The sequence below is a fragment of the Schistocerca cancellata genome, chromosome 3 (assembly GCF_023864275.1).
Source record: "Schistocerca cancellata isolate TAMUIC-IGC-003103 chromosome 3, iqSchCanc2.1, whole genome shotgun sequence".
NCBI lineage: Eukaryota > Metazoa > Arthropoda > Insecta > Orthoptera > Acrididae > Schistocerca > Schistocerca cancellata.
The window spans coordinates 228,844,162-228,864,384 of record NC_064628.1 but is presented as its reverse complement, the minus strand read 5'-3'; the positions used below and the strand labels follow the sequence as shown (position 1 = coordinate 228,864,384).

General features: G+C 42.5%; 1 protein-coding gene across 2 annotated transcripts in view; it reads right to left on the bottom strand.

The window, feature by feature from the left end:
* LOC126174859 (cationic amino acid transporter 2) overlaps positions 1-20,223 on the bottom strand; it is a 384,534-nt gene that overhangs the window by 234,658 nt on the left and 129,653 nt on the right. For both annotated transcript variants that reach the window (XM_049921256.1, XM_049921258.1), the window contains exon 2: positions 3,513-3,556. The gene's annotated coding sequence lies outside the window, so the exon portion shown is untranslated. The remainder of the gene's footprint in view (positions 1-3,512; positions 3,557-20,223) is intronic.

The following is a 20,223-nucleotide window of genomic DNA, read 5'->3' as shown; positions in this document are numbered from 1 at the left end:
GCCTGGGTTCTGTTACAGGTGACAGTTGTAAGTAGGCTGTTTATATTTTCTTATTGGCAACGTTACGTAGCGCTCTGTATGAAAATCACCCTGTGGCTAGTTTGCATTGTTGTCTGCCATTGTAGTGTTGGGCAGCGGCAGCTGGATGTGAACAGCGCGTAGCGTTGCGCAGTTAGAGGTGAGCCGCCAGCAGTGGTGGATGTGAGGAGAGGGAAGACGGAGTTTTGAAATTACATATATTATGACTTGTGATGACTGTTAAGGTAAATACATTGTTTGTTCTCTATTAATATCTTTCATTTGCTAACTATCCCTATCAGTAGTTAGTGCCTTCTGTAGTTTGAATCTTTTATTTAGCTGGCAGTAGTAGTTCAAGTAATGAAGATTTTTGTGAGGTAAGTGATTTCTGAAAGGTATAGTTTAATGTTACTCAGGGCCATTCTTTTGCGGGGATCTTTGATAGTCAGATTGCGTTGCGCTAAAATTATTGTGTGTCAGTTTAAGCACAGTCCTGTATAAATTGTTCTAAGGGGACGTTTCACAGTATCAATTTAAACTGCCACGTCCATCACTTAAATGGCGTCATATTAAAATATTTGCACCAAATTGTGACCCTTAGCTTGCATTTGTCTACAAGTGTTATAATAACTTTTTGATTATGTATAATCAAAACAGCAGAAACAGACACGTCAGTACGTACACAATAATAGAAGCAAAAATGCTGCTTACGTCTGTTTACGAACCGCCACTGACTTTAGGATAACTTATCACCCTAGTTAGTATAAATGTATCTGAAATGTAAATTTTTCCCATTCAAATTGGGCTCAAATTTCAAGTAAGATCTCGGGAGCTTTTTCTAAGTGTGCTGTTTCTGTCGCTTGGGCCTTAAACCGGCTCCGGTTGTGACTCTGATACTACAGTCTCAGATTATTGTTTTTTCGTATTGTGAAGTACACACTTCGAAATTTTTAAAAATTTGAAGTTGCCAATCATTGCACCAGCTTGATGCCGTATCAGACAGTACTGCACTACAGATAAGAACCGCATCATGTTGAAAAGGTCTGTCGTTACAATTTATATTTTGTCCTAGGCCATAAAATGCAGTAGGAATTGCAAAGGTCCTGCGGCGCGCATGATATGAACTTGTTTAAAAATAATTCTGTAGTAAATGCCACTTCATAATTACAAAGACTACAGCAACATTTTATATCAGGCCATATTTATGTAAATCTTTTTTTTCTTATGGTAGTCAGATCCATGCTCGCATATACTCTTTGTATAGGTAGTATCAGTTCTATGGTTTCCCATAATAAGCACTGCACAACTCACCATTCAAAAAGATGGTAGTGTCACAAATTTGCGAGATCCGTTTTTCGCAACCGCTGTCCTGTACGACCGACAAGTTTTTATTATATTTTGAGTTATATATAAGTAATTCACGCGACTGCAGAAATTGTATATTGCCCGTTACATGTAACGGCTGATAAGGGGAGACTGTATGACGCCTTTGGAGGCGCCTTTGTATAAAACACTGACGGAAAAACATCACAGCACCAAAAATAGTTAATGTAGAGTAATGAAATTTCGGGAATACATTTGTTTACCTGACACATCTAAGTGATTAACATTTGATGACCACGATAAGCGCGAGATAAGTCATTGCAAATGTGAAATACTGGTACATTAATAACCTGTGTAATCACCAGAATGTTGAATGCAAACATGCATGCATTGTTCTGTACAGGTGCCGGATGTCAGTTTGTGGGGTTTGAATGCCATACCTTTTGCACTTGCTCGGTCAGTACAGAGACGGTTAATGCTGCATGTGGATGACGCCGGAGTTTTCGTCCGATGGTGTCTCATATTGCTCGATTGAAGGCAGATTTGGTGATTTAGCTGGCCAAGGCAATATGTCGACATCCTGTAAAGCATGTTGGGTTATAAAAGGAGTCTGTGGACAAGCTTTATCCTATTGGAAAACACCCCCCATAATGCTGTTCTGAATGACAGCCCAAGTCGAACAACGAGCGTGACGCACAGATATGCAGTCAGGGTGCGTGGGATAACCACGCGAGTGCTCCTGCTGTCATACGAAATCGCACGCCAGACCATAACTCCAGGTGTAGGTCCAGTGTGTGTAGCATGCAGACATGTTGGTAACAGGTCCTCAACTGGCCTCCTCCTAACCAACGCACGACCGTCATTGGCACCGAGGCAGAACCAGCTTTCACCAGAAAACACAACAGACTTCCAAATGCCCTCCAATGAGCTCTCGCTTGACACCCCTAAAGTTGCAAATGGCAGTCGCTTGGGATCAGTGGAATGCGCGGTACAAGTGCGTCTGGCGCGGAGCTGTCCTTGAAGTAACCCATTTGTAACAGTTCATTGCGTCACTGCAGCTGCTCAAATTGCTGCTGCAGATGCAGTAAGGAGTGCCAAAGCCGTATGCCGAATACGATGGTCTTCCCCAATGCCGGACATTTGCCTGCCGGACATTTGCCACACTTGCCCCTTCGCCAGGTAGCGATCCCTCAGGTAAGGGACGCCCTTCCTCGTACTACTTCTGTCCGCTTTCAGACCGCCGTCTCCACATCTCGATACAATCAGTACGTAAGGGACCGTCTTCTTCGACATCTTGGCCAAATACAAAACCTATTTTCCGAAATCGAATGATAGTATATAATGAATGATAGTATATAATGGGGCCCCAGTTACGGTTTTGGGAAACATTAACAGATACTGAGCAATGAACTGAGAAGGATAACAGAACGTGTGTGAAGACTGAATGGAAAAATATGAAATTATAGAGGAACTGGAAACTGAGGAAGCTAGTAAGTTGATAAAATAGGAACCCGGAGAAAATCCCTAAGAAAGGCGAACAGAATAATCCTGGGAGGAAAACCTAAAGACTTAGGAACTAGGAAAAAGATTTGGAGACAATGCTACCAAATTAAAAATGTGTACGTCTATTCTGATGTAGAGCCAATGAAGCGTACAACTCTGAAAATATATATATGAAAATGAAGCGTTAAATCAAATTTCAAGTTATGTGAGTAATTAAAGAAGGCATAATAGAGAGATCAGAAACAGTTAAAGTGGTTGTAAATTGTTTCTTTCTTACATTATTCATAACCAGTTTTTACCAGGAAACTCAAGTTACTACATTATCTCTATTGACGGTGAGAAGGGAACACGCAAAATACATGATGGTTTCGGAAAGCTGAAATGGCCGAGCAGCGTCCTCCTGAAGTGAGAGATGATGCTAAACGTCCGATGTTTGCAGACTGTTTATACCGATCTGTCTAAAGATATAATTGCTGCGGCACGGATGCTAACGCTCCGCACATCTTCAAAGGACATCTTAACTTCGGTCTGTTTATAAAAGGACGTCCTCTGACTACGTAATCATTATAGGCTCCCAAAGCGGTTAGCACTTACTTGTGGAAAACATGAGGGATTACGTGCAAGAGAATTTTTCACCTAATCAGTGGGACACGAGAACAAGTTCTTACCTCAATAAATGGTCCCGGGTTCAGGCGAACGATTTTCACAGATCCTAGAAAAAAAGACAAAGAAGGCATTAACAGTGGCATTTAGAATTACCATATGAAAGTTAGTTTGCTTTACTGCGTAACTGCTGACTTAATGTACAGTCCCGTAAGTGACGAACTACCAATAACCTGGTCGTTTAGTCTACTTAACAGCGCCCCGATTACTACCATCGAGTCAAAACAATAACAGTGACGATGTAAGGCTATTACTCGGCCACAATATTACTGCACCTGAGAGTGAGGGCATTTCTGTCGGCTTATCGTGAGTTTTTATCGTGATATTTCACGAGGACCCGCAAAAACACTTGACGGTATATGCACGTCTTTCCTGAAGTTATTCACAGTGCGATGACTTTTCCTTAGTCACCACTGTACTTGTTTACAGTAACACCGCCGCGTGTTTTCGACAAAGGCCACGGAGACCAAGTGCAATAATATAATGACCGGGTAACACTCTCGTTGAGTATGTTACACAAAGTACTAGTTGAAGGTCAACACACACTACTTTCTGAGAACGTGAACATTGATAACCATTACGTATGCAAACCGTTTTCCGTAACTCAGAACAGTATACTACTTTTTGTACGAAGATATATGTACTGTACAGCAATGTAGCCTTGTTTTCTGAAGAACTATCAAAGACGCCATCGCTGCGCACCTAATAACTGCAAAGAAACGCTGGGTGGAACCGTTCACACATCTGTTTGCAGGAACTGTCGTATCAGCGCTCTAGAGAAGTGTGTCACAAAGCACTGATGGTCAGCTGCCCTTACTGAAAAGGAAGCGGAATAAAATCGTAACATCAATTTTGTCCCCAGAGAAAGACTTCTTTGTTACGTTAACACGTTCTCGCGTCCTCTTGGAGTTACTTGTAACAAGTGTTTCCAGTTTATTATCAGTTACAGTTTTAACAAAATCTCAGATTAAATTTTTAGTCCTTGGCCAACACTAATTCTTACCTTCAGTTCAAGTCAGAATAAGTCAAGTGCGAGAAATTAATTAAATTAACTTTTAAACATACGAATGATTTGTAAAGAGAAGGTGGACTGCTTAGGAAAGTACAATTTAGTGTACTAGAAATTCGAAGCATTTGAGATGTGATTATAGGAATAGAAAGATGTTGAATGGTAGGTGATAAATGAGGAACTCCACCGCATCGTAGAAGAGAGGAAAATGTGGAATTCATTGACAAGATGAAAGACACGACGATGGGACATGTGCTAAGACATCATGAAGTAACCCTCCTGAGGGAGCTGTAGAGGGTACAACCTGTAGGGCAAGACAGAGAGACCGTTCAACACAAGTGTTTCTCCGAGATTAAAAAGACGGCACAGTAGAGGAATTCGAAGCGGCCCATATCGGACTAGTCAGAAGACCGATTATTTAAAAAACAAAAATAAATTATTCTTTCGCTTACATATCACAAATCAATGTCAATATGGATGGCATGAAACGGTGAGCCTTAGTTTCAAACAAATTATAAAATAAATACTGTTCACTCATGGGAAGTTAAGCCCGATATCTCACATGTTATGTTACGATTCTGTAGTTTATAACCAGATTGTAATTTAGTTAAATACTTAACACAGGCTGTTGCTATGTTATTAATCACAATGAATAATTGCTTGCTGTTTTCTACAGTGTGTACCGATCGATCATGTTAAGTTTGTTGATTTTAGCGACTGTAAAACGCTTTATACACTGGGAATTTCTGAGACAGCAGTACGTGTGATAGTTTTACACATAAAAGGACACAAATGTGGTATACTTTTACAATTGGACATTGTTACTTGCATTTACAATTGGGCATTAAAAGGAATGAAGGAGGATTGGGTTTAATGTCCCGTCGACATCGAAGTCATCAGAGATGGAGCTCGGATGGTGTCAAGGATGGGGAAGGAAATACGCCGTGCCCTTCTAAATGAACAATCCTGGCATCTGCCTGGAACGATATAGGGAAATCATGGCAAACCTAAACCTGGATGGCCGGACGTAGGTGTGGACCGTCGTCCCCCCGAATGCGAGTCGTTCGTGATACCCACTGTGCCACCTCGCTCGGCTGCTAAACATTAATTTTGCTCAACTGTAAAGCACTTTTCATTATAGCTGCTGATATGGATCTCTCTGTGTAGTGTGATCCGATATTGCTCGAGTCAGTTTTATATAACTGTAGCTGCTATTACGATAGTTCGACTGTCTGTCAATCACCCCAATAACTTTGACGCAGTAAAGGACCAAATGAACTCTAAAGACTGTTTTTTGTTCTACTACATTACAGTCACTGAGAGAACTGCACGTTACTTTTTTGGTTAAATAGTGCCACACAAAACTTCCTGCGAGTTATCTGTACCGTAGGTTGCCGTTTGTATAGATAACACATGTGAAGCAGAACTTTTTTTGAGTTGTCTATCTTCTGACTAGTTTGAGGTGGCCCGCCACGAATTCCTCTTCTGTGTCAACATTTTCGTCTCAGTGTGGCACCTGCAACTTACTTTATCAATTATTTGTTGGATGTATTTCAATCTTTGTCTTCGCCTACAGTTTCTACCCTACGGCTCTCTCTAGTAGCCTGGAGGAGGTTACTCCCTGATGTCTTTTCACATGTCCCGTCAATATGTGTCTTCTTGTCAGTGTTTTCGACATATGCCTTTATTTGCCGATTCCGCGTAGAACATTCTCATTCCTTATCAGTCCACCTAATTTTCAACATTCTTCTGCAGCACCATATTTCAAATGCTTCGACTCTTTTCTGTTCTGGTTTTCCCCTCAGACCATGATTCACCACCGGATATCATAAGATGCTGTGCTCAAAACGTACCTTCTCAGAATTTCTTCCTCCAATTAAGGTCAATGCTTGGTGCAAATAAACTTCTTTTGTCCAGAAACGCTATCTTTGCTTTTACTAGTCTGGCCTTTATGCCGGTCCTTGCTTCGTCTGTCATAATCGCTTCGCAGCGGAGTCCTCGTTGATTTGAAACTTCCTGACAGACACAAACTGTGTTCCGCACACTGAGTCGAAAGCGTAACCTTCCCTTTGCCAGGCATTGCTGTTACCCGGTCCGGCACACAGTTTTAATCTGCCAGAAAATCCCAGAACAGCGGTCACTCCATTGCAGGATAGAAGATTCATGCATGTCCCATACTTCTTTAGAATAAATGCTAGAAGGAGCTACCTACAATGAGAACTTTTATACGTGGAAATAAATTAAGATCAGGAACTAGTATGTACATGGCAGGTAATTTAATGTGTCTGCGAGTACAAGCTGTCAAGAAAACATCTTAGAATGACAAATCATTTAATAGTGTTACGTCTTTACAAACATTGTTCTACAATTTCACATGTTCCGACCAGCAAAAAATGTCAATTCCTATAAATCCATTGGTATAACACAGAGAATTAAAATCGCTAATCCGTTACATGAAACACCTATTTCTGCCACAACTCCTGTGAGAGACGTGGAAGGATAGTTTAGGCAACATACTCTGGTTGGAAGACTCGAATATAGACGACTGGGAAATATCCTGAATTCTCCTTCATTCATTCATTATCACTCACTCATTCATTCATTCATTCATTATCACTCATTCATTCATTCATTCATTATCACTCACTCATTCATTCATTCATTATCACTCACTCATTCATTCTTTCATTCATTATCACTCACTCACTCACTCACTCACTTATTCATTCATTCATTCATTCATTATCACTCACTCACTCACTCATTCATTCATTCATTCATTCATTCATTCATTATCACTCACTCACTCACTCACTCATTCATTCATTCATTATCACTCACTCACTCACTCACTCACTCACTCACTCACTCATTCATTATCACTCACTCACTCACTCACTCACTCACTCACTCATTCATTATCACTCACTCACTCACTCACTCACTCATTCATTCATTATCACTCACTCACTCACTCACTCACTCATTCATTCATTATCACTCACTCACTCACTCACTCACTCACTCATTCACTATCACTCACTCATTCACTATCACTCACTCACTCACTCACTCACTCACTCATTCACTATCACTCACTCACTCATTCACTATCACTCACTCACTCACTCATTCATTATCACTCACTCACTCACTCACTCACTCACTCATTCATTCATTATCACTCACTCACTCACTCACTCACTCACTCATTCATTCATTATCACTCACTCACTCACTCACTCACTCATTCATTCATTATCACTCACTCACTCACTCACTCACTCATTCATTCATTATCACTCACTCACTCACTCACTCACTCACTCATTCATTCATTATCACTCACTCACTCACTCACTCACTCACTCACTCACTCACTCACTCACTCATTCATTATCACTCACTCACTCACTCACTCACTCACTCACTCATTCATTATCACTCACTCACTCACTCACTCACTCACTCACTCACTCACTCACTCACTCACTCACTCACTCACTCACTCACTCACTCACTCACTCACTCACTCACTCACTCACTCACTCACTCACTCGTGCTCTTCCACGGATTTTATCAAGATGAGTCTTCAGGGGTGTGAAACGAACGAAAATACACAATAATGGAAAAGGATTAAATTCTTAGAAACTTAATCCTTACGGTGTATTAAGTACAACTTGTAACTACACTACTTGGTACCGTTGTAAATACCATGTTTGTATGTTGGCAGCACTATAGACTGTGTTAATATCGCTGACAGCGCTCTGTGCCCTCGGCAAGAGATTCTGTGGTTGGACGGACTAGCGGTTAGCGAGTCGATAGGAAACTCTATGGACATGATGTTCTTTGTGGAGAGACTGTATTGGTAGGACATGCATTGTAAACTGAGCTGAAATGCTGTGTTTATAAGAAAACACATAAGGAAATGTATGAGGATGGATCTTGTTGATAATGCTTGGGTAGTGGAATTATTGACTACTGGATGTCACATGAAAAAGGTAAAATTTCCTAAAGACATTGTTTGCTCTTCAACAAAATCTTTCTTTTTGTTAATCATATGCCTCTTAGTAGTTAGCTCGTAGTGAAACTGCGTGCTTATGGAATATCGTCTCAGTTATATGGCTGGATTTGTGATATCGTGTCAGAGAGATCAAAGTTCTTAGTAATTGACGGAAAGTCATCAAGTAAAACAAATGATTTCTGGCGTTCGCCAAGATAGTGTTATAGGCCCTTTGCTGTTCCTTATCTATATAAACGATTTGGAGACAATCTCAGCTGCCGTCTTCGGTTGTTTGCAGATGACACTGTCGTTTATCGACTAATAAAGTCATCAGAAGATCAAAACAAACTGCAAAACGATTTAGAAGAAATATCGGAATTGTGCGAAAAGTGGCAGTTGATCCCAAATAACGAAAAGTGTGAGGTCATCCACATGAGTGCTAAAAGGAATTTGTTAAACGTCGGTTACACGATAAATCAGTCTAATGTAAAAGCCGTAAATTCAACTAAATACCTAGGTATTACAATCGCGAACAACTTAAATTGGAATGAACACACAGAAAATGTTGTGGGGAAGGCTGACCAAAGGCTGCGTTTTATTGGCAGGACACTTAGAAAATGTAACAGACCTACTAAGGAGACTGCCTAGACTACGCTTGTCCGTCCTCTTTTAGAATACTGCTGCGCGGTGTGGTATCCTTACCAGATGGGACTGACGGAGTACATCGAAAAAGTTCAAAGAAAGGCAGTAAGTTTTGTATTATTGTGAAATATGGGAGAGAGTGTCACAGAAATGATACAGGATTTGGGCTGTAAATCGTTACAAGAAAGGCGTTTTTCGTTGCGACGGAATCTTCTCACGAAATTCCAATCACCAAATTTCTCCTCCGAATGCGAAAATATTTTGTTGACAGCGACCTACAGAGGGAGGAACGATCACCACGATAAAATATGGGAAATCAGAGTTTGTACGGAAAGATACAGGTTTTCATTCTTTCCACGCACGAGATTGGAATAATAGAGAATTGTGAAGGTTCGATGAACCCTTTGCCAGGCACTTAAATGTGATTTTCAGAGTATCCATGTAGATTTAGAGTCTATAGTAGTTAGAATCTTTTTACTTAGCTGGCCGTTGTTGCTACTTGCTGTAATCGCTGTAGTTCATGTTATGAAGATTTTCTGTGAGGTAAGTGACTTATGGAAAAGAATGGGGTTTCCACTATCGGGATTCGTGATTGAAATGAGTTTAGGCAATTAACACAGTTGGACATAGTTTCATATTTCTTTAATTTCACATTTTTGGATTTGTATTATTGTTAGGATTTCTTGCAATTCAGGGCCATTCTTTTATTTTAATTATCGGAAGTCATGCTGTCAATGTATAGCAGTCAGATTGGGGTGGGGTTGTATATTGTGGGTAATAAATGAATAGGTTAAGTTTGAGCTATTTTTGCCAGGGAAAATTCTGTAGGTCAGTGTTTAATAAAAAATAATGAAAGAGATTATTTCAATGTGTGTCCCAACGTCGGCTAAATAAAACATTGTCACTGAAAAAATCTGCCGCTTCGAGCTTCTGGAAAAGGAAGTATGTGGACCGGAAATGTATTATGTTCGACTCCAAAATCTGTGAAAAACCTTACATTTCTGTTAACGTAGTTTTATGATGCGTGAGGGGAATAAATTGTAGCATATGTAACTGTAAATTATGGGCCAAATTGGAAAGTTCTCTTATGACGCTCTCATCAAATAGGAGACCAAAATAAAAGGTACAAAAGAGGTGTCCAATGTAGTGAGAAAGCCCTTGCGTTTGGATCTTGATAACTGGACACAGCGTCAGTTAAGATATTCAGTGCCCTGATACAGGAACATCAGTACCTCGCCCTTTTCATGATGTAACTGACTAATTACTGTATTTCTATCAAGAACTGTTTTCAAGTATGGTATATGGGCTGTCAAGGAATAATAACTTTGTTTTTATCTCCAGTTTTTTCTGTATCATATTTTCTTTGTGTGGAAAGATGATATTTGGTTTGTGAGGCGCTCAACTACGTAGTTATCAGCTACAAAAGAGGTGTGCAACGAAATGAGAAAGCCCTTGCGTTTGAGAAATTCCCAATCTTTTCACTGTCCATTCTCGCCACTTTCCCGAATGATGATGAAATGATGAGAACAACACGAACCTGGGCGGAGAAAATCCATGACCTGGCTGGGAATCTAACACGGGACGACGTGATCAAGAGGCAGCAACGCTACCCAATACGCTACGAACTGCAGACTTGTGTGAAAAGATACTTCGTGCTGTATAAACACAAGTTGGATTCATTAAAAAGTAAAGTAGTTTTAACATTGTATTTGTCAATATCTCTCTAAATATTAATCATATTTTGTGAGAGGATAAATATGCTTCGAGGTTACTGATAAAATTACCAATGGTTTAAATAGCCTACTGTATGTGGTTTTGTGATCTCTTCATTCCTATTCTTTCTAAAACCGGCTTTCTGATTTCTCTGCATGTGCGCGTAGATAAATCAGAATTTGATCAGTAATCACAGGGCCCAAGAAATCTACATGTGTAATACACGGGCGACCGGGAGGCATGTTGCGGAGCACACCACAAACATAATCCCGTCCTCCCATCCCATTCGCAGATGGGACAGAAGAAGGAGAAATTCAATCTTATACTGATTGGAGTCTACAGTCTTAGAGTTTTACCATTTCTGTCCTAATGCCAGATATTCACTAGGAGTCACAAATCAGAAAAATATTCCGGGGCTACTTGTTGCAACACAAAAGAAAACATCAGCTAGTTTTTCTCCTGGACTTATACTTTAGAAAATAAAGTAAGTTAACCATTTAAAAAGAATTTGAAGACAAGTTTTGAACGTGTTATTATAACATAGATTTATCACATCGAACACTGACCTCCTGATACGTACCTATAAAACATTGAAGATACAGGAGAAAACTCAACGAAGAGTACGAGTAAGCGTATGAACTCGTAAACCTCTCGCTGCCGACAGTTAACATTACGTACAGTCATTTCACGTCAAGTTTCGGATAAAAGCGGAAAGTGCGGCCGACTACGCCTAAAAGTGCTTAACTTCCTTAGTCTTGTCACTCTTCCTTAGTCTTGTCACTCTTTCCTAACTAAATCTGGCACACAAGAACACTCCAAAGTTCACGTCACATTACTCGATTATAAAATATTCCAGTCGCATTAGTGTGACTACCATCTATGCGCGAGGTCAATGTGCAATAACCAGGCAGGTGGCAACACTAGCAGTGGATGGTATACAGGGTGGTACATTGATCATGCTGTAGTCACAAACATATGGCTCACAATTTTAAAACAAACAGTTCGTAAGAGGTAGGTTTTTTAAATTGAAATACGGAACGTAGGTACGTTTGAACATTTTATTTCGGTTGTTCCAATGTGATACATGTACCTTTGTGAACTTATCATTTCTGAGAACGCATGCTGTTACAGCGTGATTACTTGTAAATACCACATTAATGCAATAAATGCTCAAAATTATGTCCATCAGCCTCAATGCATTTGGCAATATGTGTAACGACATTCCTCTCAACAGCGAGTAGTTCGCCTTCCGTAATGTTCGCACATGATTGACAATGCGCTGACGCATGTTGTCAGGCGTTGTCGGTGGATCACGATAGCAAATAACCTTCAACTTTCGCCACAGACCCGGTGAACGTGCGGGCCATGGTATGGTGTTTCGACGACCAATCCACCTGTCATGAAATATGCTATTCAATACCGCTTCAACCACACGCGAGCTATGTGCCGGACATCCATCATGTTGGAAGTACATCGCCATTCTGTCATGCAGTGAAACATCTTTTAGTAACATCGATAGAACATTACGTAGGAAATCAGCATACATTGCACCATTTAGTTTGCCATCGATAAAATGGGGCCCAATTATCCTTCCTCCCATAATGCCGCGCCATACATTAACCCGCCAAGGTCGCCCATGTTCCACTTGTCGCAGCCATCGTGGATTTTCCGTTGCCCAATAGTGCATATTATGCCGGCTTACGTTAACGCTGTTGGTGAATGACTCTTACGTCGCTAAATAGAACGCGTACAAAAAATCTGTCATCGTCCCGTAATATCTCTTGTGCCCAGTGGCAGAACAGTACACGACGTTCAAAGTCGTTGCCATGCAATTCCTGGTGCATAGAAATATGGTATGGGTGGAGTCGATGTTGATGTAGCATTCTCAAAACCGACGTTTTTGAGATTCCCGATTCTCGCGCAATTTGTCTGCTACTGATGTGCGGATTAGCCGCGACAGCAGCTAAAACACGTACTTTGGCATCATTTGTTGCAGGTCGTGGCTGACGTTTCACATGTGGCTGAACACTTCCTGTTTTCTTAAATAGCGTAACTATCCGGCGAACGGTCCGGACACTTAGATGATGATGTCCAGGATACCGAGCAGCATACATAGCACATGCCCGTTGGGCATTTTGATCACAACAGCCATACATCAACACGACATCAACCTTTTCCGCAATTGGTAAACGGTCCATTTTAACACGGGTAATGTATCACGAAGCAAATACCGTCCGCACTGGCGGAATGTTACGTCATAAAACGTACTTACACGTTTATGACTATTACAGCGCCATCTATCACAAAGCGAAAAAGTGGTCGAACTAAAACATTCATATTTCTTTACGTACTACACGAATATGTAATAAAAATGGGGGCTCCTATTTAAAAAAAACGCAGTTGATATCCGTTTGACCTATGGCAGTGCCATCTAGCGGGCCAACCATAGCGCCATTTGGTTCCCCCTTCAAGCTAGACGAGTTTCGTTCCTTGTAGTTTTTTCGTTTGATGCTTATTTAGTGAGATATTTGGCCCGGTCCCTATCAATGGCCCACCCTGTATAAAGCATGTACTTCCAAAAGAGCATGATCATTGTTTTTCGGACCAAAGGTGAAGGCATTTCCGAAATGGCTAACTTTGTAAATTGTTCGCGTGCCACAATGGTTTAAGTATAGCGTTCATTGTAAATTGGGGCTATATAAAACCCACACCGAGGCAACTGTTATCCACTAATGGCCATAGACGACGGAGGTGAATGACGACTGCGGAGATGTCTGCGGGTGAACAGACGTGTAGCTGTTGAGCAACTGACCGCCCAGATGAACCACGTGGCTGCCGACAGTGTCTCCTCATTGACCGTTCAGCAAATGTTGCTGCTTATGGGTCCCCGCAGCAAACGCCTGGTTCATGCACCCATGCTGACTGCTGTTAATCGGCGACGGAGGCTGAAATTTACACTCTAGTACCGCAATGTAATATATTGCGAATACATAGAAAGAAGGATCCTTTATTGTATGATTATATGATAGCGGAACAAACAATGGTAGCAGTTACTTCTGTAAAATATCTGGGAGTATGCGTACGGAACGATTTGAAGTGGAATGATCATGTAAAATTCACATAAAATTGTTGGTAAGACCGGTGCCAGGTTGACATTCATTGGGAGAGTCCTTAGAAAATTTTGTCCATCAACAAAGGAGGTGGCTTACAAAACACTCGTTCGACCTATACTTGAGTATTGCTCATCAGTGTGAGATCCGTACCAGGTTGAGTTGACAGACGAGATAGAGAAGATCCAAAGAAGAGCGGTGCGTTTCGTCACAGGGTTGTTTGGTAACCGTGATAGCGTTACGGAGATGCTTAGCAAACTCAAGTAGCAGACCCTGCAAGAGGGGCGCTCTGCGTCGCGGTGTAGCTTGCTGTCCAGGTTTCGAGAGGGTGCGTTTGTGGATGAGGTATCTAATATATTGCTTCCCCCTACTTATACCTCCCGAGGAGATCGCGAATGTAAAATTAGAGAGATTCGAGCGCGCACGGAGGCTTTCCGGCAGTCGTTCTTCCTGCGAACCATACGTGACTGGAACAGGAAAGGGAGGTAATGACAGTGGCACAAAGTGCCCTCCGCCACACACCGTTGGGTGGCTTGCGCAGTATAAATGTAGATGAACTGGACATCCACTGAGTGGCGACCTGTGTCGCCTTTTCAGATAAATTTCGTTTCATGCTCCATCGGACAGATCGTTTGCGTGAACTGCGTGGAATGTCTGAAAGCCAACACCCTGCAACAGCTATAGTCGTGGGAATGTTTTTGTGTCATTCCCTGGGTAATACCTTCGTTCCGGAAGGCACAATGGATCAATACAAGCACGTATCTATCTTTGGAGATCATATTCACACCTACATGCAGTATGTTTATCCTCTGATAGCATTTACCAGTAGAACAGTCCAATGTGTTATACTGCTCGCAGTGTACGTGCTTCTTTCGAGGAGCACGAAGATGAATTTAACGTATTCCCATGGGCACCATCTCCCCGGATCTAAACCCAATTGACCACCTCAGTGGGGCTGTTAGCGCCATGGATCATCAACCCAGAAACCAAGCGAAGCTGGCCACGGCACTGGTGTCGGCATGGCTCGACTTTGTTGTCGGTATCTTCGAGAACCTTAACGAAACTCTTCTTGTACGTCTCGCAGCGGTCTGCGCTGCAACAAGTGGTTATTCAAATTTTCGACTGGTGGTCACAATGTGACTGGACAATGTATAATATATAAATATACGTACGTACATACATACATACATACATACGTACATACATACATACATACATACATACATACATACATACATCATACATACGAACATACATACATCATACATACGAACATACATATATACATACATCATACATACGAACATACATATATACATACATCATACATACGAACATACATATTTATTCAGCTTCCTGTTCACCTCAAATCTTTTTGGAACCGTTGAAAATATGGTAGCTCTGTATTCATCAACTTTCATAATTTAATTACAGAGATATCTGTATCAACTTCGCCATTTCGCATGCAATAGAAGAACTTCCGCTGCTGGTATTGTTGTTGTAACAGGTACGAATTCAACGGCGTTTCACTCTACACAGTACTATTACCAGTTTCGCAGAGTTAAATAATTAGAAATGAGGATTTATCTGTTTCGAATATAAAACCAATTGGTTTTATGTAGAAGTTAGTGATTTCAAATCCAGATAAAAAAATATGTCACTTAGGAGGAGGAGGAGGAGGAGGAGGAGGAGGAAGAACCAATGTTCTAGTGAGCGGTAACGTGATGAAAGGGATGGTTGGTTTAAAAGAGGGGGGAAGGAACCAAACTGCTAGGTCATCGGTCCCTTTTTCCGAATAAAACAACGCCACAAAGGTGAGAATAAAACAAGCGAGACTGACAACACAAAACGCAAAGAAAGGAAAAACCACAAGAACGATGGAAGGGCAACGAACACAAAATGGACAAAAGGGGAGAAGAAAAACACAGAAACGCAAGAAACAGGTAGACGAGATTGAAACGACAAAACATATTACCATGGTTGGCTGACCATGAGAACAAACAGGAGAAGCCAGCCCCTCTGCAACACATTAAAACTTCCACCATAAAAGCACTAGGGTGGAAGACACAGAAGGACAAAGGAAATACGCTAAAACTTAGATCAAATGATAAAACCCACCCTCATGACTAAAACCTAAAACCAAATCAGCCGGCTAGGCATTGTCAGATAAAATTAGCGAGATCGAGTCCGGTAACCGAAGATTTCGTCGCAGGGCAGTCAAAGTGGGGCAGTGCACCAGAATATGGGCCACTGTCAACCGGGCGCCGCATCGGCACTGAGGCGGGTCTTCACGGTGCAGAAGGTAGCCGTGGGTCACCCAAGCCGACAGAGCCACAGAGTCCCTGAGAGAAGCCCACATGGAGGACTGCCACACACTCTTAGTCTCTTTAATGGGACGGAGTTTGTTGTGAGTACTGAGACTATGCACTCAGTCTCCCAAACCCGAAAAACCGGGCGGCGTAAAAATTAACGCAGGTCCATAAGCGGTTTCCGTGTAGCCTGTTTGGCTAACCTGTCAGCACGTTCGTTGCATGGGATTCCGACGTGTCCTGGGGTCCACACAAACACCACTAAACAGCTGAACCGTTCCACTGCATAGATGGACTCCTGGATGGTCGCTACCAAAGAATGGCGGGGGCAGCACTGGGCGATAGCTTGTATGCTGCTCAAGGAATCAGTACACAGAAGAAACGACTCCCCAGGGCATGAAAGGATGTGCTCAAGAGCACGAGATATAGCGACCAGCTCTGCAGTGAAAACACTGTAGTCATCGAGGAAGGAATGCTGTTCAATATGACCTCCATGGACATACACGAAGCCAAGTTGACCATCAGTCATCGAGCCGCCGATGTAAACCACTTCATGGCCTCGGTACATGTCAAGAATTGAGAGGAAGTGTCAGAGAGCTGCGGGGTGAACTGAGTCCTTTGTGTCATGTGAAAGGTCCAGGCGAAGCCGCGGCCCAAGTGTACACCACGAAGGTGTACACGAATGGACCTCGAGTATGGGTGGTAAAGGTAAGACTCCAGTTCAGATAGAAGGGATCGGATGCGAACTGCAACTTTAAGCCTGACCTGGGCCGCCGATGCGAAGGAGGAACCACCGTGGGTGGGGAAAGGAGACTAATTCAGAAGTGCAGGAGATCTACGAACGTGTGCAACGTAACTGGCGAGCAGGTGAGCACGTCTGACCTGCAAAGCAGGGACTGCGGCCTCCGCCAGGACGCTGGTCACCGGATCCGTCCTAAAAGCTCCCGACGCTAGCCGAACGCCACAGTGGTGCACTGGGTCGATTGAACGCAACGCTGAGAGCGCCGCCGAGCCATACACCAGACTGCCATAGTCAAGGCGGGATTAAACAAGAGCTCTGTAGAGCTGTAGCAGTGTAGAGCCATCTGCGCCCCAGTTGGTACTGCTCAGGCAGTGGAGGGCATTGAGGTGCTGCCAGCACTTCCGCTTACGCTGACGAAGGTGAGGAAGCCAAGGCAATCCGGCGTCGAAAACCAGTCCTTAAAATCAATGTCTCCACTGTAGTGTGGGGATCGTCAGTGGTAAAGTTCTGGTTCCGGATGAACGGTACGGCGCCGACAGAAGTGCATACAACACGACTTTGCGGCCGAAAACAGGAAGCCGTGGGATAGAGCCCATGACAGGACCTTGTGGATGGCTCTCTGTAGGCGCCGCTCGGCAACACCAGTACTGGTGGAGCAGTACGAAATGCAGAAGTCGTCTGCATACAGAGGGGGTTTGACGGACGGCCCTACAGCTGCTGCTAGACCGTTAGTGGCCACTAAAAATAGATATACACTCAATACAGAGCCCTGTGGGACCCCATTCTCCTGGACGTGTGTGTGTGTGTGTGTGTGTGGGGGGGGGGGGGGGGGGGGGGGAACTATGGGAGGCAACAACTTTGAGACGGAAAGTATGAAGCGACATGAAATTCGAGTTCTTGCTATATTGCTTGTCTGTTCACACTATCATATCCTTTTTGGAAGTCCACAAAGAGGCAGTGAACATTTTAGCGGAATTCCCAGCTCTTCGCTAATTCTTGCCGTATTGCTTGTAAATGGTCTACAGTTGACTTTCCCTTTCTGAAACCTGCTTGTTGGATCCCAGTACTTTCTCGACATTTGGTGTTAGTCGCTTCAGTAACAACATGCTCAAGATCTTATAAGCTGTACATAGTAGTGAGATTCCTCTATAGTTGCTACATCTCATTGGGTCTCCTTTCTTTAGTATAGGGTAGATGACAGACTCCTTCCATTCTTATGGGAGCCTTTCCTTCTTCCAAATTAAGCAGATGAAGTGGTATAGTCTCGTTTGTAGAGTAGCCCTTCGCTCCTTCAGCATATCTGCAGGTATGTCATATATTCCTGGTGCCTTCCCCCTCTTCAGCAGATTTATGGTCGCTCTTACCTCTTCCATGCTTGGTAGTTCATACTCCCCCAATGGTACAGTATCTCTGTTTTCTCAGTATGATTGTTCTTCGTCATTTTCTGTTGTGGCACACATGGTGTTTACATCTACATTCAGGAAGTTTTCGAAGTAGTTTTTCCATTCCTCCATAGCTTTCATCTGATCTGTAATTATGATCTCTGATCACATCAACCCTTGGATTGTATCCTTTCTTGAAGAACCCGACTGTTCTGTAAAAGTCCCTTGTATTTCCTGCTGTCCAGTCTTCTTCTGCCAGTTTTACTTTACTGTTTATGAACTCGTGCTTTTCGTTCGAAGGACTTGTCTTGCTTCTCTAGCTGCTTCCATGTATCCCAACCTTGTTCTTTCATCCTGTTCATTTGTCAGCCATAACAGTTTCGCTTCTTTTCTCTTGGTGACTGCATCTCTAAACCTATCGTTAAACCATCCTCTGCTCTTCCTCCTTTTCTCCATTGGTTCCGGCACCTCACTTGCAGCATCTTTTAAACCTGTCTTGATTTTCGAACAAAACTTTTGTATATCATCATCGTCTTCTTCTTCTATGGAAGCAAACCTGTTTTCAGTTTGAAGTGCATATCTTTCCTTAATGTGGTCTTCTTTCAGTAGGTCTGCATTTATTTTCTGGTCTGCTTCTCTTCTCCTGCTGTTACGGCTTTCTATCCTCTCCTGTACGGTTGTCAGCACTAAGTAATGGTCTGTTCCTATTTCCGCACCTCTTTGAGATTTTCCATTCTGGATAGCACTTCTGTATCTAGCATCTAGAAGTAAATGGTCTAATTGGTTCTGAGTCTCTTGGTCAGATGACTTCCATGTTATCTTATGGATGTCTTTTCAAGGTAAGTAGGAACTCATAATTCTTAAGTTTTTTTGAAGCTGTCAGATTGACTAATCTCATTCCATTGTTGTTAGAGGAATCATGCAAAATGTGAAGGCCAGCGTAAGGTCTCAAAATATCTTCTCCTCCTACTTTAGCATTGGCATCACGAAAGCAAACCTTCACATCATATCATGGTGCATCTTCATACACTGATTCTAGGCCTTCGTAGAAACGGTCTTTTTCACTGTCATCTTCTATAGGTGCATGGAATGTAACCAGTTACGTTGTAGAATTTTCCTTTTATTCTTATCCAGCATATTCTTTCATTAACAGCCTTGAAGTCCATGATATTTCCCCTTACTCTGCTGGCTACTGCAAATCCCACTACAAACTGATGTTTACCTTCTTGTTCCGTATCGAATCCGAGGCTATTTCTTGGTATTTCGTAACGATCATCTATAGTTAGTTTGCAAAAATAAATATCTTTCACGAACCACGAGAAACCACACATGCTACTTCTTTATGCATAAGGAATGTTAAGAGAAATAGTTGTGTTGTACGCAGAAAGGTGTCCCAACAGCCGGTGTCCAATAAGAATGACAATTCAGGGAACGTACAGTAATTTTTCATTGGAAAGGCACTGGAATACAGCGCAGTGGGTAGGGACCAAGGCTGCAACGAGCGGAGCGAATACCGTGGAGGTGACACGTGCTGCTCATAATCCACGTATTAGCTCCGCAGAAATTGAGCTAGCTCTAAGCACTATGGGACTTAACATCTGAGGTCATCAGTCCCCTAGAACTACTTAAACGTAACTAACCTAAGGACATAACACACATCCGTGCTCGAGGCAGGATTCGAACCTGCGACCGTAGCAGCTTGCCGTTCCGGACTGAAGCGCCTAGAACCGTTCGGCCACAGCGGCCGGCTCCGCAGAAATTGGAAATGCCTCTGATATGTTAGCCCAGTAAATAAAGGAGAAAAGG